Consider the following 25,150-nt stretch of genomic DNA (forward strand, 5'->3'; position numbering starts at 1 on the left):
CCTCCATGCTCCCACTTTTTCTTCACCCTCAGCAGCCCCCCTGGGCAGGGACCTGAGCCTCGTTTTACAGGCTGGTAAACGAGGCTCAGAGAAGCATGCAGCACTTGCCCAAGCTGGGGGCGTGGCCAGGGTTCAGCCAGAGGCCCACTCCCTCCTAGGACCCTCCAGCCAGTGTGTGTAGCCCACTGGTTGTCTCGGTAGCCAACACCCAGACAGCCAAACAAAGTTACAGTGTGGGGCTCAGAGGCTATTTTGTCGAATACTCCAAAAGGGCTGTGGAAATTCCTGAAGTCCATCTGGTCCTCATTACACTACAATATTGCTGTCTCTTTAGCTCACAGACAAGGGAACATTTTTATTTCTCCTTCAGAGCTCAGGAATGTGCCTGAAATGCAGTCCTGCAGACATCCATGTGGTTCCCCAAGTTCCCTGATCACGTGCTAGAACCATCATCCTTTCAAAGGCCCAGTGTTCCTTCCCCTCAGCTCCCCGGTCCCGACACCCCTCCCCCAGGACTCCTGAGGGGGTGGGGAGGGCTGAGCTTTGGAGTTGGGTCTGCCTGGCTTGGCAACGTGCCCCCCACCTCTGTGCCTCTTTGCTCCTGTAATAGAGAAGGAGCTCCTGAGAAGTGAGCACAAGCTTAGCATGTGTTTAGAAAATGCAGGTTTCCCAGTTAGCTCCACGAATTTGAGAAAATTCCTTAGCTGATCCAAGTACCAATAGCCTCTGTAAAATGGGGTCTGAAACTCTAAGGGATGTTGATAATCATTCCTTACTCACCTGGCACCTCTGCCCACCCACAGCCACCCAAGAACCAGAAAGAGAGAGAAACGCAGAGGCTCCGCATCTAAAACATCTCTGTGGGCCCAGGCCGGGCCCTCGTGGGTTTGTCTCTTGTCTGGAATGTGTGTGCTGCTTCCCGGAGTTCTGGTCCCTGTGGGTCCCACAGGGCTCCTCCTGATTGCAGTGTCCAGAGGCTGCGTGTGGCGGCTCCGCGCTGTCTCACTCACGCATGGCCCTCCGACCCTGGGATACTGACTCTTGGCTACTGACCTGGACAGTTGTTTGGGGCAGATGGCACCCTCCTCTCTTCCTTGAGGAACTCCTACCCATCAATTCCAGGTTGTAACAGTCACAGTCCCCTGCCCACCCCCAGCCCAGCCCCTGCTGCCCTAAGAGTAGATTGTGATTCTAGTTCAGATCATCCTAGTCCAGCCCCACTATTCAGGCCAGAACAGGGCTGCACCCATCTGCCCTCTGAAGTTAGATGTGGCTACAGACTTGCTTTATGAACTCTGAGCTCAGTGGCTTGTGTATCTCCAGGGTGGATGCTTTCTAAGCCAGTGAGTGAGTCTCTATTTGTCCCCGGCTTTGCCACAGTGATGGCAGGAACACATTTTGACTCATAGCCTTTGTTAGTCTGGATCCCTGAAAGTCCAAGGTAAGTAGAGCCCCCAAACTGTAGTGGACATTCAGTGGAAGCAAGAAATAAACCTTTGTTTTTTAAGCTAACGGAGGTTTCAAATGGCTTGTTGCAGTTAACTCTGAGAAAGAAAATACCTATGAAGAAGGGCTCCTGCTGGCTATCTGGGCTCAAAAATTTAAAAAAGAAGAATAAACAAAACAGAGCCTAGCAGATGTTGCTAAACAGGTACTTCTCATGCAAGCTGTGAGTCAGGAGAAGCCTGCACAGAATGCCTGTTGTCTGCACTGAACTGCCTGCCTGCACTGTGGTGTTCCTGCATCTGAGCCAGCCCTTACAAAGGAGTTCCTGGAATCGTATTTCAACCAATAGGATTGAGACTTTCTCCATCCAATCGGACCTGCACAGCTAGAATCCTCATTAGCATCTCCACTGACCAATCAGAGCAGCTCCATTCTGACCAATCGGGACAGTGCTTTTGGGCCAATCAAACAGTGAAGATTTAGAGTCCTCATTTCCAAGAGAATGGGCCAATCTGGGACCAGGGGCAAAGATTTCTCTCTGTGTGAGTCAGTTCCCTTTAGGTCTGGAGGGTGCACTTGCCCTTTCCATGGAAGACTGTCTCCCAGGTGGACTGTAACACAGGCGCTGTTTTGTCCCAGTGGAACTGAGCAGCGCTGTCTTGGTGGACCAGGGCAGAGCGGAACAGGAGTTGTCTGGCTGGTACACTGGGGCCAGCACCATTCTGTCAGAGCTGCCTCACGGTTCCACAGCCATGCTTTTCCATAACTGAGCTGTAACACTATCAAGCTGTTTCACAGCTGTGCTGTATCACAACTGAATCACAATGGAGCTGTTTGCACTGAATAAATTCTCCTCCTTCACTGCATCTAAGATTGGGGATTCTGGTTGGCATGGAAGTGGCACCAATGACCATCAGTTGACACAGCATAATCTTGCTTATTCAGTTACACATCCCCTTTCCCTGATCAGAGATGGTTTAGTGATGTGGTGTGACTTGTTTGGCCAGAGTCCTTACCTAGACTTCTTTATTTGAGGGTGGGGGAGACATGACTTTGTCTCCTGAGTTATAGAGCCACTAGAGGCCCGGTGCATGAAAATTCATGCACTGGAGGGGGGTCCCTCAGCCCCGCCTGCCCCCTCTCACAGTCCGGGAGCCCTCAGGGGTGGGAGGCGACCCGGTGATCAGGGGAAGGTGACGCCCCCATCACACATCTGCTGCTGCTACTGCCAGCAGCGCAAGCCTCGGCCAGCCCTGGTTACCTGAGCCTCAGGCCGGCCCTGGGCGGCTGGGCAGCCGCCATCTGAGACTTGCCTGCACCTCGGGCCGGCCCTGGGCGGCTAGGGGGCTGAGGGGACTGGGGGACTCTGGAGGCAGACGTGTGGAGTGGCTGGTCCCAGCCTTGCTGCGCCTGCTGCCCCAGTGGGGCTGAGGGGACTGGGCGCCGCCATCTTGTGGCTGTGGGCGCTGCCATCTTTGAGGGCGGGACAGTCAATTAGCATATTCCCTCCTTATTGGCTGTGGGCATGAGGGTCAATTAGCAGATTCCCTCTTTATTAGATAGGATATTTTTACCCCAGTGATAAAGCCTGAATAAGGTATGAGAGTAAAATGGAAGGGAAAAGATAAACCATGATGGAGAAAGAGGGAATTCTGGTGACATCAGAAGGACTGATACCTGAGCTGTACAGTTGTGCGCTACACAATTCTAAAGATGGCTGGTCACGTAGCACGGTGGATTTGTGTGTTTATCAGGACAGCTTTCCAGCAGAGGGCAGTAAGTTCTCCAGGAAGTGGAGCCTTTCTCTGCTTGGCACAAAATTGCTGTAGAAGCCAGCTGCTGTGCTGTGGCAGGTTCCTGAGCTCCTGGACCTCACAATACTTGGTGGAATTTATTCTCATGATAAAGTCCATGTGTTATTAAGTGGTATCAAGCTTGTTTACCAAACCCTAGGTGCTTTTAGAAATAATAGTCAGACTATAAGAGAAGAGACAGAACTGACACAAAACAACAAAATACCAGCTTGGGGCCATCTGTTTAGCTGCAAGTAACCTTTCTTACCTCAATAAGCACCTAGATTCTTACTCTACTTTGCTGTGGCCTGAACAGCGTTGGGGATGGTAGTTTTTCTTTAGGAACACAAAGGAAACATTGTGTGGATTTCATTTCCTCTTAAAGGTTAAATTATAACTGTGTTGTTGCTTAAAAAGATAGACCAAAATTATCAAGGGAGTTTACATAGGCGGGGCTGGGCCCAGATAAATAATGTATCATTATAAAAGAAAGGTTGCTGTCAGCTGAGGTCCAGCCCCCAGCTGTCCCTGTGCAGGAGGAGTCTGCCTGCTGGCTGGAGCCCTGACCCCACTCCGCCCTGCTCGGCATCCCTCCCTCCCATGACTCTACACAGTTCCCAGGAGGGGTTTAAGGGGGGCTGGCAATGATCTGGGGTGGGGTCTTGGTGCTACCTTTTCCAAGTAGATGACCCTAGACACGTGCTCCCTCATTTGGAGCCTCAGTTGCCATCTCTGGAAAATGGGAGTGCTGATTGACGCCCACCTGAGGGCTCCTTGGGAGGTTCCCATGGGATTGGAATGACCATGGCAGACTAGGTGCTCAGTGCACAGAGCGTACCGGGGGATGCTGGCCGGGTCCAGAGCACCGTCACTAAGGCCCAGGCTGGTTGAGTCTCATCACAGCCTCACCAAGTGCCTGAGGCAATCACGTCACCTCTTCCCAGGACGTTGGGAAATGGGTACTTGCTTTACCGCGCATTTTATTGTCTGCTCTCCCTGCCAGACAGACAGTAAGGAGGCAGGATTGGGTCTGCTCCCTCTCACTAACCCCAGAGCAGGTCCTGTTGGCATTCCAGCGGGTGCTCCATAAACACCCGTTACTGTTCCAGTGACCAGGAAAACTGGCTGGTGGCTGGTGGGGCTGTCTTGCCCTCCAGGCTCTGGGGGACCAGGCGAGGGTGGAGACCACTTTCTCCATCCCACTTCTGGGAGGGGTGGGCCCATTTGCCCTGAGTCCATAGAGGCCCAACCCCACTCCTGAGCAAGTGCCCCCATGCCCACCCCCTCCAGGCCCTTTCAGATTCTCTCAGTCAGAGTTGTGGGACTCGGAAAAGGGAGCTCCCAGCCCCTCCAGCAGCCCTTGGACCAGCACTACAATTGTTTTTCCACCTAGAGCTTCCAAGGAGCTGCTGGCAGCCAGGCTGGGGGCCAGCGGGTGTGGGAGGAACCAAGTTTCACCCTTTCCAACCACTGAGCGAGCTCTGGAGTAAAGTGGATGGCACAGGCTGAAGTCCCCTTTCCTTTGACATTAGGTGAGTGACTTAACCTCCCTGGTCTCAATTTCTTCATCTGTAAAGGGGGGATAATAACAGCACCTACTTCTCAGATTTGCTATGAGGAATGAATGTCAGCCCCTGCAAAGCACTTAGAATAATGCCTAGCCCTAGCTGGTTTGGCTCAGTGGATAGAGCGTGGGCCTGCGGACTGAAGAGTCCCGGATTCGATTCCGGTCAAGGGCTCATGCCTGGGTTGCAGGCTCGATCCCCAGTAGGGGGCGTGCAAGAGGCAGCCAATCAATGATTCTCTCTCATCACTGATGTTTCTATCCCTCTCTACCTCTCCCTTCCTCTCTGAAATCAATAAGTAAATAAGTAAATAAAAGTAATGCCTGGCACATGGTGGACATTCCAGAAAAGAGCGGACAGGCCAGGGTTCCAGGCGTCACTTGACAGTTGCAGCTGCACTAAAGCAGGCCTGTCACTGCCCCCTCCCGGCCTCAGTGCCCCTGTTGTAGGGGGAGCAGAGACTGTGCAAAGGCTCCTGCCTGAAGGAGACCCTGAGCAGAGGACACCCCCTCTCTCCTCCCACTGCTCTCCCTCCCTTCCTTCCTCCAGCCTGGGACTTGCCCTCAGATGTAGGGGCCACCACCTGGCTTCTCGGAGGACCTGCCAGCTTCATCAGCCACAGAACAGTGGACCTATGGCCCACCGTCCCATCCACTTTGTGCAGAATGAAAAATTAAGGCCTGAGCAGCTACGGGCTGCTGCTGAGCAGATGTCAGGTCCAGCATAGCTGAGGCATGGTCAGCCAGATTCCCTCGGGTCCAGATGTGGGAACAAGCTGTCCTGACCTTCCTATGCTTTGGAAGATAAGCAGTCATCAGCCCAAGCCATGATGCTCCCCTCCCCCTCAGCTCCCCTGGCTCCTTGGCCTGGGGCAGCCCCCGGGACAGCCCCCGGGTAGGCCCTCCATCCTTGTCTCCACTGAAAACCAGGGCAGGGAGCTGTCAGTCCCAGGGCCCTTCTGACCCAAGACCCATGAGGAAGAGGACAGGAGGCATGACACAGCGGGGGGGGGGGGGCACTGCAGGGGGCTGACATTTGCTGAGTGCCCACTGGGCACCAGGAGCCACTCAGGACTTTGCATTCCTTGTCATTTTGGGGAAGAAGATGCCCGGGACAGTGTGTGCACGCAATGGGGGAGGGTCTCTTCCCAAGTCCCTGCCTTCCCACTTCCTTCACCACCACCACCCCACTCACACTGAGGAGGGATCAGCTGTGGGTGGCCCATGTTTCCCAGAATGGACAGGGCCCTTGGGAAAGAGGGAGAGTGATTACACTGGCCAGGGCAGCTTGTCCAGCACCAGGAAAATCCTGCCGAGGGGAGAGGGCCCAGGAAGCTCAGTATTGTCTGCTGGGACCAGGAGGAGCAGCAGGGCCCAGCCTTCTAGGCAGCAAGGGAAACTGATGCAGGAGCCGGCCAAGGGGACTGATAAACACGGCGAAGGGGGGAGAGGGAGGGGTGGCAACGTGTGGACACTCGGGGCCCAGAGCCAATCCGTCGACCTCTGGCTGCCGTTCTCCAGGTCAGGCCCAGGCTCCGGGCAGGAGAGGCCAGCTTTGGGGACACTGGGCGCTGGGTCACTCCCAGCAGGAGCCTGTGCCACTTCCTGGCTGTATGGCCTTGGGCAAGGCACGTCTCCCTTCGAGTCCCCACTTCCTCTTCTGCAAAACCGGAAAGCAATGCCCTCAGCATGTGAAATCTGGCCTATGCACACCAGAGGCCTGATACGCAGCCGGTGCTCCGTGCCTCTGTGATCTGCCGCCTTCCTTTCTCTGTGCAGGGGCCCGAGGATGCGGGCGTGGCAGTGTTCACTCTGGCGCTGGTTTCCAGGTCCCTGCAAATGTCCCGCCGGGCCTCGGCTGCCTCTCTCCGCTGATGCCAGCCCAGAGACAGATTCGCTGCTCCCAGGAACGTGGGTTTATGCCAGGAAGGAGGGGAGAAGAGAGGGCAAGGTGGAGGCTTGATCGGGTCTCTGCCAAGGTCTCCTGGGCCTGAGCTGGAGATGGGCACTGCCCGCAGAGTTCCGTGCCAGGGCCGGCTGCCAGGGCCCAGTGCAGTGTGTCCCCACCGATGCCTGGGAAGGGAAGCCGGGGAAGCCTGCGGGCAGTGAGCAAATACTTTCCCATATATATGCACACACTGCTCAGAGCAGAACCAGCCGAGGGACCTTCTGGTGGCAGCTGGCGCCCGGACTGCTGGGTCGGGGGTGGAGGCAGCACCTGCGGAGCCGGGGGAGGAAACCAGGTATCTGGCCGGGGCCAAGGCTCCAGGGGCCAGAGCACCAACCCGGGGGGAGCCGGCCAGACCCAGCAAGCCCTGCCCAGGGCCCCCCAGCCCAAGGCCGGAGCTCAGCCTGCTGTGAGCAGGTGAGACACAGCTGGCTTGGTGTGGGCCTGGGCTCCCTGCACCGAGGCGTCTTCCGGTCACTAGACATGGCAGCTCTGAACTGCCCTCGGGAGAGGTGCGTCCCTTCCCCAGACCGGTCCTGGGTCCTGGAGAGGCGCCCTACTGGGTGGGAAAGCTGAATTGCAGTGCCCCCAATGACCTTGATCCCAAGGAGACTTCAGGCCTTGGGGTGGTGGTTGGGGGCAGGCGACCTTTCTCTCTCGGCGCCCTGGCCCCAGCGTGCTGCGGGTCCCGACCTCGGGCCCTGTGGCCCCAGGGTTGGCCTGTTTAGAAAATCTTGTGAAGACTTAGGGACAAGCAAGAAGCACAAATGGAGAGCCCTGGGAGTGAGCCCTGGAGCTCCCTGGGAGGGCCTTCAGGCCTCCACTCCCACTGTCCCCATCCCTGCAGGCTCAGGTATTCCTCCTGCAGCCCCAGTTTGGCCCACCTCCCTCTACTTCCCCCTTCCCAGGCAGGGGGCTGAGATGGGAGGTCTTTCTTCTCAGGCTCTCAGGAGTCAGCAGGGTCTCTGAGAGGAGTCACCCCTTTGCATCCTGAGCTTCATGGGGTTGTGGACAGCATCCCGACTCCTCTGGGCCTCTTCTTCCCCAACTCCAGCTCTTTCCAGGCTGGTCCTGGAACTTCTTATTGGATGGAGGGGCTTACAAGACCAGGGGCAGGAAAGGCTGAGTGGGAGGAAGTGTGATCAGCTGCCTCTGGGTCCAGTTTTACCTTCGGGAGGCCCTGCCCACAGAGCTTCCTCCCGCCCAGACAGCTCCACAGCGAAACTTGGGTTTATCAATCTGGAGGGAGTGCTGCCTGGTCCCAGGCCAAATCTTAAATTGGCAGTTGGCCCCCGACATCTGGGGGGTAGCCCAGCTGGAGGGCTCCTCAGCAGGACTTAGTGCCAGCACCCTTTCCTGTGAGGGGCCGACAGTCCCATAGGACACTGAGCCACAGGCTCTCAGGGGTGGGGGCGGGGGAGGGGGCTTGTGGTATGCACGTGGTGAATGCAGTTCAGCATGATCTTTACTTCTGCTGGAAATTTTCTGTAACAGAAAGTCACCAAAACTCCTAACAAACAATAAAATTCGCTGTGCATTGTGGCATGAAATCCCTCACTTTGAGGCTCAGCGCAGTCCTCTCTTACTTGTGACCACAGTGAGGCACTTATCTGCTTTCACAGGGGGTGACCGTGGGGATATGGTTTGCAGTTTTGTGCAAATAAATGTCTGCGAAAAAGTGGAAACAGCTCAAATGTCCATCCACAGACGAGTGGATAGACAAAATATGGTCTATCACCAACAGTGGAACTTTTTCAGCGTGAAAAGCCGTGAAGCCCTGACAGGCTACCACGCTGATGGAGCTGAAAGCAGCGCTCAGTGACAGAGCCCCACGGAAGACCGCGCAGTGTGGCTCCATCCACACAGAGGGCCTAGGACAGGAAATCTCCAGCGACAAAAGGCTGGAGGGAAGGAGGGAGTGGGTGTCACCGGCTAGTGGGCATGGGGTTTTGTTTTGTGAGGTGATAAAACTGTTTTTAAATTAATTGTGATGGTTGTATAACCTTGGTGTGCTTTTTAACCCTGTAAATACACTAAAGACCACGGAATTGAACACTTTAAGTGAGTAAGTTAAATGGCAAATGCATTTCATCTCAATAGGTATTTGAAAAGTTCTGTATTGGTCTTGACCCCTTGCACACCTCTTTCCGATGCTATATGTGATAAAATGGGAGTGTGCACAGTGTGCCCTCACACCTGATGGTTTTCTCAAGGGAGGGCACACGTATGGCGTGTGAGTTGTCCTTGTTATGGAATTCCGCTTTTTACCAGAAAGACAGCTGGCAGTAATATTTTAACAAATTGTCCATTTTAGTTTCTAATAGAATAAATATCATTATATACAATTCACATAAACTAAAGCTCTTTGAGGTTCTCAATAATTTTTAAGATCATAAAAGATAATGCCCCCCCCCCCAAAAAAAGATAATGTTGCCAAATAAAATACAAGTATGTTCTATGCAATATTTGGAACATACTTACATTAAAAAAAACCTTTCTGTCCTTTACCTGAAATTCCAATTGAACTGGTTATTCTGTGTTTTCACTTATGTACTAAACCTGGTACTCTTAGTAAAGAATCCTGAGAGCAAAATATTTGAGGCCCACTGGTGTAGTACACCACTAGGGATCACACTGAGGAAGAATGCAGAGAGTGAGGGAGATCGCTGCTTGTTCAGAGTAATCGGGGACACGGTGACATTGGGCAAGAACTGTGGAGGAAGAAGGCTTAGACAGAGGGCTCTGTGAGCACCAGGGCCCGGTGTCCAGAACGGTCTTGGGGTTTGGAGACACAGCAAGGAGAGAGGGACACGTGTCCCATTGCATTCAGATCTGTTCTGTAAGGTAGACCATCTTTACGTCTGCGTGAGGCTCAGAGAGACCCGAGAACAAGCCCAGGTTTGTGCGGCTGGTGTGTGGCCATCAGAAGCCAGCGCCGTGGGCATGACATTAAAGCCTGAGCTTGGCCTTTCTAGCTCCTTCCTCAGCTGCAGAACAAGGGCCGGCAGCCCGAGGCCTGGCAGTGGGAGATGGTGGACAGAAGGCCTCCTTCCTCCCTGCCTGGGAGAAGGCCTTCCTCGCGATGGGGCCACGGGTGAGCCGCGGAACAAGAGCCTTCTGTGAGAGGGCGGTTGGCCCTGCCTGCACCTGGGATCGGGACGGCAGTCTGACAGAGCGAGGCCGGGGTTGGAGGGCGTGCTGAGGCACAGCTGAAGTGAGGAAGGCCAGAGGTCCCAAACTAAGGCTGCTGATGGCCTGGCCCAGGTGGTGTCCAGACCGGGCAGGAGCTGGTGTGGCTGCGAGGAGGAGTTTGCCCAAAACCACCCAATACTCTCACTTTCTGCACATCATCTCTCTGTTAACATGACGGCTACTTCTGCTCGGTGGACAGCCCTGGCGCTCTGGTGCTGCAAATGATGACTGTTTTGCTCCAGTCCCATCTCCTTCATCTCTGTCTGTACGCAGTTGTCTGACTCCAGGGTCTGGACAGAATGGAAGAGGGGGACTAAGACGGGAACACTCCCTAGCCACCATGTGCCTCTACTGCCCACTGCGGACTGGGCTTCTCTGGGGCTGCCCTCCAACCTCTCCCTTCTGTTTCTTCCTGGTTGGCTTCCCTCTCCTGTTCCCAAAGCTCTGCTTCCATCCTCTTGCTTTTTCCACCAAGATTTTCTGGAAATTTCTCTCAATCCCACATGTTCATCTAGCTTGTCTCTTGTTAGAAACTGCAGGCCTGGCTCTGGTTGAGAGCCCTCTCCTGAGCTCCGGCCCTGCCCCTGGATAGCTCCCCCATGGGTGGCCCTCATTCTCAGCACACCCAATCCTGGGTCACCACTGTTCCCCCACTACAGGGACATGAACCCCCTCTTCTTCTCTATGATGCACTGGTCACCAAGCCCAGCTAGTTCTGCCTCCATCATAGCGGTTTAGAATCTCACTAAAGCCCCCTCTTGCCTTGGCCCTGGCACCATTATCAGGACTGCCCCATCCACTGCACCCACTGGCCCCATTCCTCACCCTAAACACCACTTCCAATGCATTCCGGATTTGGCTCATTGTTAGTTTACTGAACTCCTTTTGCTGGGCTCCTTGGAGGACTCACAAGGCAAATAAAGACCCCCTCACCTCCCTGAGAGCCTTGGCACACAGTGGGGTAAGGAGATCCAGCCCATCCCACCCCTCTCTCCACCAGTCCCACCACCTTTCCCTCCTTCCATCCATCCCTCCACCCATCTTTCCATCCCTCCATCTCTCTTAGTATCCATCTCTTTGTCCCTCCCTCTTTCCCCCCTCCCTCCATCTATGCTTCCCCCATCCACCCAGCCTCTATTTCTCCCTCCATTCATTCCTTCATCTTCCCACCTATTCCCCTCTCCATTCTCTCTTCCATCTTTTTCTCCATCCAATTACTTATTTTCACCCACTTTGTGCCAGGCCCTCCCTAGTCTGGGTGTGGGGGCTCAGACGTGACTTAGATGTGGTCTCAGTCTAACGAGAAAAGTACAATAGGAAATACAGTGATCAGAGCTATAATGGTGGAAGCACAGGGCAGGGCCGATGCTTAAGCCATGTTCTGGAGGGTGAGTAGGGGTGAACTAGGAGAAAAAGTTAGGGAAGGGCATTGAGGCAGAGGAACCAGCCTCTGCAAAGGCACAGAGGTGCGAATGTTGTATGGTGCCCATCAGCTCAGTCTAGCTGGAGAGGCAGATGTATGGGAGATGAGGCAGAGGAGCAGGGAACAGCTGTGCTGGTTCTTAGGGATCTTGAAGACCAGGCTGATACGTTCAGACCCCGTTCTGAAGGCACTGGGGCTGAGGAGGGTGTGTAGGCGGGGCAGTGTTTCCAGAAGAGCCTTCCTGCAGCTAGTGTCTGGGCAAAATGCAGGGGTGCCTGGCAGTGGCAGGACCAAATGAGGGCAGCCGGAGGTGAAGGAGGGAAGAGGTGGCAGGAGAGAAGAGTGGGGAGACAGGCAAAAGGGCCACAGTCCTTCCATCGACAATGAGCTGCATGTGGGGCTGGGCGGACAGTGATGGGGTCCTGAGAGCGAAGGGGATGGAGATGTGGAGTTTGAATGAATTGCTACATTTCTCTTGAAGCATGTAGCCCCCACCCACACAGTCAAGTTTCCATTCAGTGTCTGTTATGTAGCTCAAGAGTCTTGGATTTAAGTTGGGGCTAAGCTATTTACTTAGCCTCTCTGCCTTACTTTCCTCAGTTGTAAAACGGGATGATTCATTCCTAGCTAAGGGCTTACAAACTCAGGGAGGGAAGGGCTGTTGAAAACTGTGGGCACCTAGAGAGCCCATGCTCTGTCTAAGGATGCCAAGGGTGCCACTTGGCTCCAGCTATCAGAACACAAGCCAAAGTAGACGCTTTGACTTTTCAAGAGCAGTCAGAAATAGAAATTTTGAAGTATCCTGATTTTTTAAAACCATCCTTGATAAGCAAATGCATCTGTGGCCCAGATTAGCTGAGATGGCATATGTGGATAATGCCAGCAAATGCATTTCCTCTGCCTCTCCTCACCACCCCAGGTTCTCCTCTGCTTGAATACATGCCTTAGTTCTTTAGCAAGTCTACTCCTCCATCCCAGCATCTGAGCTGGGAAGTAAAATGCTTGAAACCCTAGGGTTTGGGGCAGTTTCTTTGTGCACAAAGTAGCAAAGATATAAATACCCAAAATAATTGTAAGCAGAATTTCAGACAGATATTTGCACACCCCATGTTCATAGCAGTACCATTCACAACAGCCAAAGGGTGGAAATAGCCTCAGAGTCCATCCACACATGACTGGATAAACACAATGTGGTCTACCCATGCAATGGAATATTACTCAACCTTAAAAAGAAAGGAAATTCTGACACCTGCTACCATGTGGACAAAACTTGAGGACATTCTGCTCAGTGAAATAAGCCTGTCACAATAGGACAAATACTGGATGATCCCTCTCACATGAGGTAGGCCCCAGAGGAGCCAAGCTCACAGAGAGTGGTGCAGGGCTGGAAAGGGCAAAGGGAGAGGTTGTTTAGTGGGGACAAAGTTTCAGTTTAGAAAGATGAAAAAGTTCTGGAGATGATGGTGTGATGGTTGTACAGCACTGTGGATGCACTGAATGCCACTGAGCATGTTACAAATGGCTAACGTGGCAAATTCTGTTATATGTATTTTTTACGTGTACTATCATTTTTTAAAGAAGTTGGGAAAAGATGCTTATGGCAAAACTACCTAGATGGATCTCCTCATGTCATGGTCCTTAATCACATCCTTCTTTATAAGCTTAACTGTCACTTCTTCTGAGAAATCTCTGATCCATTAAACCAAGGTTTCCAGTCAAGATGACAGAGTAGGTGAACACTGTGCTCACCTTGTCCCGTGACCACATCAACATTACAATAACTTATAGAACAATCCCCTGAAGACTGGCTGAATTCAAGTCCTGTAACTAAGGGAATACAGAAGCCACCTCAGGACTCAGAGGACAGGTGGAAATGCACATGGACTGGCCCCACGCCCACGCTGAGAAACGGGAGGGAGACCTCGGTGGCTGAGGTTCCCCTGAGGGTAGCGTAGTCCCTGCCCCACACTGGGCTCCACAGCCCGAGGTTCCAGTGCCAGGAAAAGGAGCCCACATGGCATCAGTGGGGTTTCGCCCACCCAGGGAGATGGAAGGCACTGGAAAATCAGGCATCCTCGCCCCGGCCGGTGGCTCAGGACAGGTTGTTGGTTCGATTCCTGGACGGGGCATATGCTTGGGTTATGGGCTCCATCCCTGGGGAGGGCGGGGGAGGCTGCAGAAAACAGTCAATCGATGTTTCTCTTTTTGTCTCCCTCTTCCTTCTTATCTCTTTAAAAAATAAATAAAAATATATGCTTTTAAAAAGAAAACCAGGCGTTTTCTTAAAGGGCCCACACACATACTGGCACTCACAGGTACTCACCCTGGGCTCTGGCTCTGGAGCCCAAAGGCATACAGAGAGAAACTGAGTTGGCGGCTTCGGGGTGAGGGCTGGAGGGACAGCTGCCATTGCCCCTGGGTGGAGCCTCCTCCCACACAGCCGGCAGGTGGGCACCATCTTTCCTGTTGAGCTCTCCCTCCACCCGCCGAATCCGAGTCTGGATTCGCCCCGTGAATACCACTTGCCCCACCCTGGTGCCTCCCTGAGACCCCGCCACAACCAACTCACGTACCAACCCAGGCTCTTTCTGCACTGAGGCTATGGGAAGCCCACAGATGGCAGGCCTCAGGGTCGCTGTGCCTTCTGCTGAGTGGCCCCAGGCTTGCTACTAGTGACAGCCAGCCTTGGTGTGCAGTGTGGCCTTTCGCACATGCCTCCAGACCCAGAGCAGGGAGCTAACAACCACAGTTCACTTTGTAGCTATATCAGGTAGCCCAGGCCACTCGCAGAGAGCGACTGACCTTGGCCTACATAGAAGCCTCTCCCAAGAAGCCCCAGAACCAACCGATCTCCCAGCCAGCTTCACACCACTACAGAGCACCGGCTGATGAACTCCACAAGCGGTACACCCGGTCACCTATAGAGAGATGTCTGCAGGTACCACAGCCCACTGGGGGGGAATCCTGCTCCATGGGTCAGCCCCCGCACAGTGGTAGCTCGTATGCTGTGTTCCTGGCCAAACCTCACAGACAGCCAGTCTGAGGGTCAACCCCACCCAGCAATGTGCCACAAGCACACACAGCACACATAGCACACACAAGCACACACAGCCCACACAAGAACACTCCAGGGGTGTCTGGCTCTAGTGGCCAGGCAAGCTGTGGCGCCGGGCCCCACAGGACACCTAGTGCATTAGGCCACTCTACCAAGGCAAGGAATCAAAGCAGCTCTGTCTAATACACAGAAACAAACACAGGGAGGCCGCCAAAATGAGGAGATAAAGAAACATGTCCCAAAGGAAAGAACAAAACAAACTCCAGAAAAAGAACTAAACGAAAACAGCATGGTCCTGGCATAAAAACAGACACATAAATCAATGGAACAGAATACAGAGCTCAGAAATAAACCCACATCTTTATGGTTAATTAATCTATGATAAAGGAGGAAAGAATATACAATGGGGTAAATACAATAAAGAATGTTGGGAAAACTGGACAGATACATGTAGCAATAACAAAAAAGAAATTACACCATCTTCTTCCACCACACACAAGAATAAACTCAAATGATTTAAAGACGTAAATGTAAGACCCAAAACCATAAAACTCTGAGAAGAAAACATAGGCAGTAAACTCTCTGACATTTCTCTTAGCAATATTTTTTTCTGATATAGCTCCTCAGGCAAGGGAAACAAAATAAAAATAAAAATAAAAAGTTTTTGTACAGCAAAGGAAACCATCAACAAAATGAAAAGACAACCTACCAACTGGAAGAAGATATTTGCTAATGATACTTCCTATAAGAGGTCAATATCCAAAATTTATAAAGAACTCAGACAGCTGAACACCACAAAAAACAATCTGCTTAAAACAATGGGCAGAGGACCTGAATAGACATTTCTCCAAAAAGTCAATAGACATATGAAAAGATACTCAATGTCACTGATCATCAGAGAGATGCAAATTAAAGCCACAATGAGATACCACCCCACACCTGTCAGAATGGCGACTATCAATAAATCAACAAACAACAAGTGTTGAGAAAGAGAACCAACATACACAGTTGGTGGAATTGTAAATTGGTGCAGCCACTATGGGAAACAGTATGGAGGTTCCTTAAAAAATTAAAAATAGAACTACCATAAGACCCAGCAATTCCATTTCTGGATATGTATCCAAAGACATCCAAAATATTAATTAAAAAGATATACACACCCTTATGTTCACTGCAACATTATTTATAATAGCCAAGCTATGAAAGTAACCCAAGTGCTCAACCATAGATGATTGGATAAAGAATAGGTGGTACATATAAACAATAAAATATTACTCAACCATTAAAAGAATGAAATCTTTACATTTCTGCAACATGGATGGACCTAGAAGGTATTTCTCTAAGTGAAATAAGTCACACAAAGAAAGACAAATATATAATTTCACTTATATGTGGAATCTAAAGAACAAAATAAACCAACAAACAAAAAATAAACAGGCTCATAGATATAGAGAACAAAATGACAGTTGCCAAATGGGAGGAGGTGTGGGAAGCTGGGTGAAAAAGTACAAATTGGCAGTTACAAAGCAGTCACAGGGATGTAAAGTGCAGCGTAGAGAATATTGTCAGTATTATTATAATAACTATGGTATGGTGTCAGGTGGTACGAGACTTATCAGAGGCATCACTTTGTAAATTATGGAAATGTCTAATCACTATGCCGTACACTTGAAATTAATCTATACTAATAAAAGGGTAATATGCTAATTAGACCAGACATCTTCTGGACATCCATTTAGACATCCTTCCGGACAAAGCCATGGTGGCGGGGTCGAGGCAGAGGCGGTTAGGGGTGATCAGGCCAGCAGGGGAGGTCAGTTAGGGGGCAATCAGGCCAGCAGGGGACAGCAGTCGGAGGCAACTAGGCCAGCAGGGGAGAGCAGTCCGGGGTGACCAGGTCGGCAGGGGAGGGCAGTTGGGAGCAATCAGGCTGGCAGGGGAGTGGTTGGGGTGATCAGGCAGGCAGGCAGGTGTATGGTTAGGAGCCAACGGTTCCAGATTGCGAGAGGGATGTCCGACTTCCCCCGAGGGGTCCCAGGTTGGAGAGGGTGCAGGCTAGGCTGAGGGACACCCCCCCATGCACGAATTTTGTGCACTGGGCCTCTAGTATAATATAATATTGACTGTCAACCATAACTGAAACATTTTTTAAGAGTTGCGAAGTTGTTCCCAGGGAAGGGAAAGGCAAGCTGTGGAGGCTGGTGTGGTGGTGCCAGGGACAACCCTGCCTGCTCCCCAACCTCCGGGAAAGCTACCTTGGCAACAAAACGACGGTTCAGCATGGTCAGTTCCAGGAGAGCAGGAACCCTGTGCTATTCTGTGATCTCTGGCATGGGAGGTGCTGAGGACTCTAGTCTGGAAGAGGGAATTGGTATTGAAATGAGACTTGCACCTGTGATTCACCTTCAGTCATCTGTAGAAATGGAATTTATATACATACTAGAGGTCTGGTGCATGAATTCGTGTATGGGGGAGAGAGGGTCCCTCAGCCTGGCCTGCACCCTCTGCAATCCAGAACCCCCAGGCCTAAACCAGCAGTCAGACATCCCTTTCACAATCTGGGACCGCTGGCTCCTAACCGCTCGCTTGCTAGCCTGCCTGACTGCCCCTAACCGCCTCTGCCTGCTGGCCTGATCGCCCCCTAACTGCCCTCCCCTGCTGGCCTGATTGCCTCTAACCGCCTCTGCCTCAGCCCCTGCCACAGTGTCTTTGTCCAGAAGGACATCCGGAAGATGTCCAGTCTAATTAGCACATTACCCTTTTATTAGTATATATAAACACAGATTAAGTTCCTTCCCACTCCCAGTTTGTGAGATGTTGGCTTTATCAGACACATTTTTTTTTCTCTTCCTGTTGAGATGATTGAATGTTTTTTCTCCATTTACTTGTTAATATGTGAACCAGATGACGTGTTTGTCCAGGATTAAGCCAAACGGGCATTCCTGGATAAACCGTATTTGTATGTGGTGCATTGCCTTTTAGAGATGGCTGGGTTTGGTTTATTCCTATTTGTTTAGGAAGTTTGCATCTGTGTCTGTGGATGAGATTGGCCGATGCTTTCCCTTTCTCATAGGGAAAACACTGGGAGAAATGTTCTATTTCTCAGCCCACCCGCACCCCATATCCTGGCTGTGCTCGCCATCTCAGCCATCTAAGGTGGCCTGGGGGCAGAGCTTTCTGGACCCTGGTGAGGCATGAAGCCATCTGTACAGCCTGGGGGGACCCGAGGCACCATTCATGGTGTTTGAGATTGATGCCTGCTGGCAAAGCCACAGAGTGGGTAGAGACACCCTCATTCTGCATGGTGGGTGGGGCCCTGCTAGGGAGGATGGGACTAGGGCTTTTCCCCATAAACCTCTGCTCTTCCTTTATGCAGCACAACCACCCAATTCAAGTGCCACCAGTTTATTGAGCAGCCTGGACTTTCTGGGCAGACAAAGGGGAAAGGGTTTTCTTCTCCTGTTGGTGCTGTTCCTCAGGCCCTGTGGACCCCACTTTCCCTGATGGCCATCTTTACAAATCCCAGTGTTTGGGCCACTGTGGACTATGAGTTCTCTCCCCAGGTTGGATGTGGTCCATAGTGCAGGGACTGGGTGAAGGCAGTATAATCTGTCTCCCCTTATACTCTGTGCCTCTTCTGCATCCAGTATGGGAGGTAGGGGGTTGCCGGGAGGAGGCCAGCATCTGACTCTAGTGTTCTCTCATAGTTAGTCTTTATAGCCTCCTGGCTGCACTGACATGCCATCAATACCAGCAGTGCCCTGGTGTGGCCTCCATCCCCACCAGCTTGTCGGCGCGTGTGATTCTTCTGGGAGAGGCCTCTTTGCAGAGGCCCTGACCGGAACCCCTTCCCATGTGCCCAGTCCCTGCCAAAGCAGGGTTGTCTGTTGCTGTGGTCTTGGGCATGGAGTGTTCTGGTTAGATCTGAATTAGCTTCCTGGCCTCTTAGTTCCCAGATGAAGAAAACCCCCCCCCCCGCCCCCTTTGTTTCCTCTTGTCCAGACATTTAGGGACACAAAAGTTGACCTAGCCCAGTGGTCAGCAAACTCATTAGTCAACAGAGCCCAATATCAACAGTACAACGATTGAAATTTCTTCTGAGAGCCAAATATTTTAAACTTAAACTTCTAATGCCACTTCTTCAAAATAGACTCGCCCAGGCCGTGGCATTTTGTGGAAGAGCCACACTCAAGGGGCCAAAGAGCCGCATGTGGCTCGGGAGCGGCACTTTGCTGACCGCGGACGTAGGGCAAGGATTCGGATGCAACAAGTTTATCTGGGAGAAAGCACAGTGAGAAGGTGAGGCAGGGAAAGGGTATGTTCACTGAGTTGCCACTGGGAGACTTGAAAAATAAAATAAATAAAAGCACAGGTTACTTTTGACTGTTCTAGAACTTTGTAAAACATGGACTCTCATGTGTGCAATCTTTTGCACCTGATTCCTTTGGCTGAAAGTTGAATTTGTGAGCTCTATCCATGTGGTTGTTCTTGTGAACTATATCTGTGTGGCCATAAAGTTTTTGTTTTCACTGCTATGCAGTGTGGATAACCCATGACATCCTCTCTCTCCCGCTGCACAAGAACTTTTGGGTGGTGTCCAGGGTGGGAATTAGGAACCGTGCTGCAGGCGACCATTGTGTCCAGATTCCGGAGGACACATGCTCCTCTCCTGAGCAGAAATTTAGAAGTGGGATTTCTGGTCCTTCTGTGAGCATGTGTTCAGCTTTAGTCAGTTTCATCCCTCAGTTTTCTAAAATGAAACTCCCACCAGGAGTGGACAAGAATTGCACTTGCTTCGCTTCCTTGCCCACATTTAATATTTCCATCTTTTTCCTTCTACAAATCTAGGGGCGTGTCGGTTGTTCACATGCATCATGTCCTTCCGTCCACCCCAGAGGTCTTGGGCACACTTTACAGACAGCTTCAAAGGTGAGCCTCTTGCCCAATGGCACACAATTTGCAGGTGGCAGGATGAGGACTGAGCCAGGATTCTCTGCAGGAGATCTGCTGCTGCTGGCACGCCGGGGTGGAGAGCCGTGGGGACATGCTCAACAGATTTCCAAAGTGGTAGGTGGGGTGAGGCCTGCTCCTCCCCTGAAGCTGTCCAGCAGGCCAGGTGATGACATCTGTCCTTGTCCATTTTCTGACTTACTGAGGGCAGGCTGCACTGAGCCCTATTTTCTCGTGGAAAGGCCAGTGTGAGGTTTGGCGAAGAAAGAACCCCCATCCCCGACTCCTGAGTCCCCTGGAAGCGCTGTGGGGTGGTCCCGGGGGGAGGCTCAGGGCAGCGCAGTCATGGAGGCAGGCTGCCCTTGTGTGGACCGGCCTCTGATCCTGCTGGCTAATGGCCATGTCCTCCAAGCCCCTCAAGTTCCTCATCTGTTGAATGGACCTGGGAAACGCTCGCCTGGAGGGTAACATGAGTGTTGCATGAGGCAAGAAGGGAACATGCCTCCACTGGCTCTCTCAGCCCCATGAGAAACTCAGCCGAGGGCCTGCTGCAGCTGGGGGTGGGGCCAGGGACAGTAGGAGAGCATTATTCAGTGAGTTCCTGGCATCTGGCATTTGGGTGGGGTCTGGACAGTGAGAGGGGTGCTGTGATGCTGCCTGCCCACCGCTCCTCCTCCTACGTGTTGGCATATGGCTTTGTTCAGCCAGAGCCAAGCTGCTGCAGAAGGAGTTTCCATGAAAGAGCTCCGGGAACAAGGCCCCTTTGTCTGGTTAGGGGTCTGCCTGCTCCCTGGGCTGGCCTGACAGGGCACTCTCTGTGATGGAAAAAGGGGTCCAGGGCCCCCCTCCGTTAGATGGGCAGAGAGGACAAGACACTTGTGGAGAGATCTTAGCCTGCCAGCAGTAGAGGCAGGATGAGAACCCAGTTCCCTGGCTCCCAATGCAGGGGTCCCCCTCCTCCACCCTAATGTGGGCTCATAGTGATCCCCAGTCCCTCCCACAGTCTGTGTTGGTGCAAAGAGTTTATTTGAAGGTGATCCTAGAAAGCACAGTGTTGAAGGTGATCCTTCAACAGCCCCACACTGCCTCATCCATCTCTTTGTCTTCCCACCTTCTAACTGTGTAGCCACATTCTTAGTTACAAGGAATGTAAATATGAGCAAAACGGTCATGGTCTTGGCCCTCATGGACTTTACTGTCTAGTGGCAAAGGCTCATGAGCCTGCTAACAATTATGGCACAGGAGCAGTGCCCTGAGACAGAGTGTACAGGCACTGTGGTCCTGCAGAGTGGGTGGGGAGAAGCCAGGTGGTCTCCCTGGAGGAAGTGATGTTTTAGCCGAGATCTGAAGGCTAAGAAACAAGCAGCCAGGCAAGGGTCATGGGGAGAAGCAGGGTTTTGCTGGCAGGTGCCACAGCACAAGCAGGAGCTAGAAGGTGGCACAGAGCAGGATGTGAGCAAGGAAGTGGAGGAAGTCCTGTAGGAGCTGAGGGGAGGGGAAAATATGAGAGGAGGGACTCAGGAAATGCTCCTATTGAGAGTGGAGATACAGACCAGAGCCAAACCACTGTAGGGCCTTGCTGGCCAGGCCGCTGGGCGTGGGCTTTGCTCCGAGGCGCCTAGGGAGCCGTGAAAGGGCCTACAGGCAGTCACATGGCCTGGCTGTGCTCAGTGATTGCGAGGAGAACAACGGGGGTAAAAGACGTGCACAGAAATTTCCCAAAAGAGGAAATGCTGGTGCCTGATAAACACATGTCCATCTTATCCTCATTAGTGACAAGGGACATGTAAACTGAAAGCACACCGAGACACCATTTCACGTTTCCGATGTGCGTTAGCAGGAGTTAGCCAGGAGGTGCAGCCTCACAGCAGCCAGAGGGAGCGCGCACTGTGCAAACACTTTGAAATAACAGTTTGCATGAGCTGATCAACTTGAACGCACGCACACCGCATGACTCAGCACTCCGGCTCCTGGATGGCCAGAGGGCTGATACAAATGTCACTGGAAGACTGGTACAAGGATAGTTATAGCAGCATTATTTGCAATAGGGAAAACCAGAAAGCAAACTAAATATCCACAGACAAGTGAATCCAGCCATGTGTCAGTTAGTGGACCGTTATATGTGCTAGAGAGATAAGAGCAGCTACTGGGACTGACATGGGTGTTCTCATCAATACAATAGGAATAACTAGGGGATGTCGGTTTATATCGAGTTCAAAAACAGCCCAAACTAATGAACACTTTGGGGATGCATACAGAGGTGGTCACGCTTTTAGGGAAACCCAGGATTTCTGGATCTGGCAGCCTCTGCCGTTCACAGACCCCCTTTCTGGTATTTTCACATAACTGGAATCAGCCACTAGGCTCCTGTCACATTCTCTCTGGCTTAACATTTTTATAATGGGTGTAACCTCATTGTTGTATTATTAGTCACCAAGCCCAGGCAACACTTTCCCATCAGACCCGTGCTTGTTTGCCTGGCCTCTGTGAGGCAATGACCTTGTGAGAGCTGGGCATCTCATTGGACAGACTGAGCCAATCACTGACAAGCATCATGATGTCACCACGTGCCTATTGGGGATTTCACAGAGAACTTGTTTTAAGAATGTGTGCTATTATCTGGCAGTGTCTGAATCTGGTGCGGAAGAAACTGACTTCAGACCCAGAGCTGCCAATTCACTCGCCCTGTTGGGGACATTCACGGATTCCTCTGTAGTATCTGGCAACAACCCCGTTTCCATTTAGAGGGTCACCCTGCCCCCCTAGAGCTTTTGGGAGAGCAGATAACCCAGCTGCAGGGGTTCAGGCCTGGGCACCTGACTTAAAACCTTCCAATCAGAGAACCTGAAACTCAGTGGGCTACTGCTTCATTCTGTCTGGATTTGAGGGTTGTGGGCTGGAGCTGCTGGGAATTTTGGCCACCAGAGAAGTGCTTTAGGTGGAAAATGGAGGAGTGGGGAGGAGAGCTGAGGGACAGGGGGAAGGAACTTGTTCTTGGAGACCTTTGAGCACCTAGATCCACTTCTCGTCTCTACTCTTTCATTATGGAATTCAATATTTCCCCATTTTTGGTTAAGCCTCTTTGAGTCAAGTTTACTGAAAGGCCAGACCCGCTCTCCTTCCCAAGTCATCAGTAACGCCTCCTGAACCGGAAACCAGAGAGTCATCCGGCTCTTCCTCTCCCTGGCTCCCAACATCACACCCAACATAGTCTCTCTACCCAGTATCTCTCCAGTTCTATCATTTCCCCACACAGCCACCCTGTTGGGACTCCATCAGCTCTCCCTGGACTCTAGTCCCAGCTCCTCCATTAAAACCCTACCATAGCTCCTCATAGCTCTCAGAATAAACACTAAATTCTCCTGCAGCCCACTGGGACCCTCAAGTCCTCCCTCAACCTTGCCTTCAAGGGACTCCTTAGCTTCTATATCACTAACTTACTTTCCTTGAGAACTTACTGTGTCAGGCCCTGCAAAATTCCTTCCCACCTGTTATTCATTTACTAGAGGCCTGGTGTACAAATTTGTGCACAGGTACAGTCCCTAGGCCTGGCCAGCAATCAGGTTCCCCACCTCCCAGCCTCCCCACCTCCTCCCTCCCTCGCTGCCTCAGTGCCCCCCCCCACCACCGCTGGTCGCCCGCCATGTTCCGCACCACCCTCAGGTGGTCAGCGCACGTCATAGTGAGCAATTGAACTCCTGGTCTCCTGGTCGAACTCCCGAGGGGACAATTTACATATTAGCCTTTTATTATATAGGATTCCTCATGAAACTCAATGAGATAGGCACTATTATCCCTATTTACAGAGGAGGAAACAAGGCCCAGACAGGTTAGGACTCAGCTAGAACTCAGGTATTCTGGCTCCAGCCTCCACAGGCCAACCACTGCACCACACTGCCTCCCCTGCACCTTCTCTAAGGGCGGTTCTTACTTTTTGTTTTCAATGTATATCTATCTTCTGTCAGAGTGTGGGCTCCATGTGGGCAGGGGTGACTCTGCCCTCCTGCTGGTCCCCCAGTGGGATGTACGGTGCTTGGCACAGAGTGAATGCTCAGGAAAGAGTTCTGAGTGAGTAATATTAGCTAATAGTCCTTGAGCACTTACCCTGTACAAGGCACTCCCCTGAGCACTTTCCATACATTAACTCACTTAGCTTTACAATTGCATGCTAATTGCAACTCATATGGCAGTTGTTTTATAGCTGGGAACAGAGACACAGAGAAGGGACTTCCCTCGGGCCATGTGGTTATTATGCAGATCCAGGCCTCCTGGCTCCAGAGTCTGTGCTTGTAGCTGTGTTGCCCCTGCATGGATGGGTGGATGGGTGGACGGGCGCTGAGGTCATGTTCCAACAGGGCTCAGGTGAGTGGAGATCAGGAGTGTGGAGCCCAGACTGCATCCATAGTCTGAGCACGTCAGAAGACTGGGGCTGAACAAATGGCAATGTAGGATAAGGACACTCCTCACTGGGCTTTCTGGGGATGAAATCAGCGGCTAGTGTGCTGCGAAGGGGTGGGTTTCCCACTAGTTGCCTCTAGCAGGGCTTTGGTGAGGAGGCTCGAAGGAAGAAGAGACTGAGGCGGACTCCAGGGAGAGCTGGATGGGCTGGAAGGAGACCAGAGGGCAACTCAGTGCCGATGCCCAAGACCGACAGGCCTGCCCGCCCACTGGTTCCCATACCCAGTTGGGTTAGCACAGAGAAGCAGCTCTGCATGTTTGGCTGGGCAACTGAGGGGCCCTAAAGCCAGTGTGTGTTGGCACTTCAACACCATCACCCCAATAACTACCCCAGCTTGGGTCACATTACCTGAAGTTAAGGTTGGAATGTGGAAGGTGAAGCTTCTCTCTGGATTGTGCAGACTGCCCCAGGCCCTGTGCTCAGCACTGGGAGAGTGACAGGCTGAGCTGGCCCCAGGGCACAGGGGAGCTGGAGTGGGCCAGTCTGGGAAATAGCAGCCTTGAGGCCCTCACTGGGGAGGAGCGGGACAGTCAGGGGACTAAGGGCAGGGCCAGCACTCAAGAAGGGAGTCGCCTCGCCATGTGAAGACTTTTCGCTCAGCACATGGAGTTGTCCAGGAATGGAAGGCGCTGGGCTCCCACCCAGAGTTGAGTTCCGGCTCTGGCTTCAGCTGGGCAGGAGACCTGGGCTCTTTCTGCTGCTTTCTCCCACTCCCATGTAACCTTCCTTAGGTTCCTTCTTAATTCCAAACACATAAAAGAAGCTGCAAAGCTGTTATTCTCAGGAGTGTTTGAGGTCTGGCTTCCCAGCATATGTTGTCAGTTTAGTGCAAATAAACTCATAAGAATTCTCTGCAAGTCTGGATGCTTCTTACGGCAACAGCAACCACTGTGCTCGGTTCTTGATGAGGAGTGGGGGTTGTGGGGGAGACTGAGCTTAAGGTGGCAGATCTAGAGGGGAGGACAATCACCCACGCTGCTTGGAGCAGATCTGAGTGATGCATTCTCAAGCCACCGGAATCAGTATTATCCTAAAATCCTCAGTGCTCAAGGACTGGTTGGGTAGAACCTTGTCCCATACCTGGAGGCTATTTGGAGCCTCAGAGACCAACGTTTGTATTTAAACAGAGATGTGTCTCCTCCCTCCCTCCCCCCATATTCCTAGAAGGGGAAGCTTCCAGAAATGACTGTAAAAGCCTGCCTCATACAGGACGGGCCACCAGCTATGTGGGATGGGGTAGCCAGAGGCCTTGGGATTGGATTCAAGGGCAACAATAAATGAAGGATGGATGAGTGAATGAATAAAAAGGGAGCTGGAAAA

General features: G+C 52.1%; 1 protein-coding gene across 1 annotated transcript in view; it reads left to right on the forward strand.

Moving 5' to 3' along the window:
• The window catches only part of HDAC11 (histone deacetylase 11), a 28,752-nt gene extending 26,440 nt beyond the window's left edge, over positions 1-2,312 (forward strand). Inside the window, exon 12 of the transcript XR_008557143.1 lies at positions 1,539-2,312. The gene's annotated coding sequence lies outside the window, so the exon portion shown is untranslated. The remainder of the gene's footprint in view (positions 1-1,538) is intronic.
• The last annotated feature ends 22,838 nt before the right edge of the window (positions 2,313-25,150 follow it).

The sequence above is a fragment of the Eptesicus fuscus genome, chromosome 9 (assembly GCF_027574615.1).
Source record: "Eptesicus fuscus isolate TK198812 chromosome 9, DD_ASM_mEF_20220401, whole genome shotgun sequence".
Classification (NCBI taxonomy): Eukaryota; Metazoa; Chordata; class Mammalia; order Chiroptera; family Vespertilionidae; genus Eptesicus; species Eptesicus fuscus.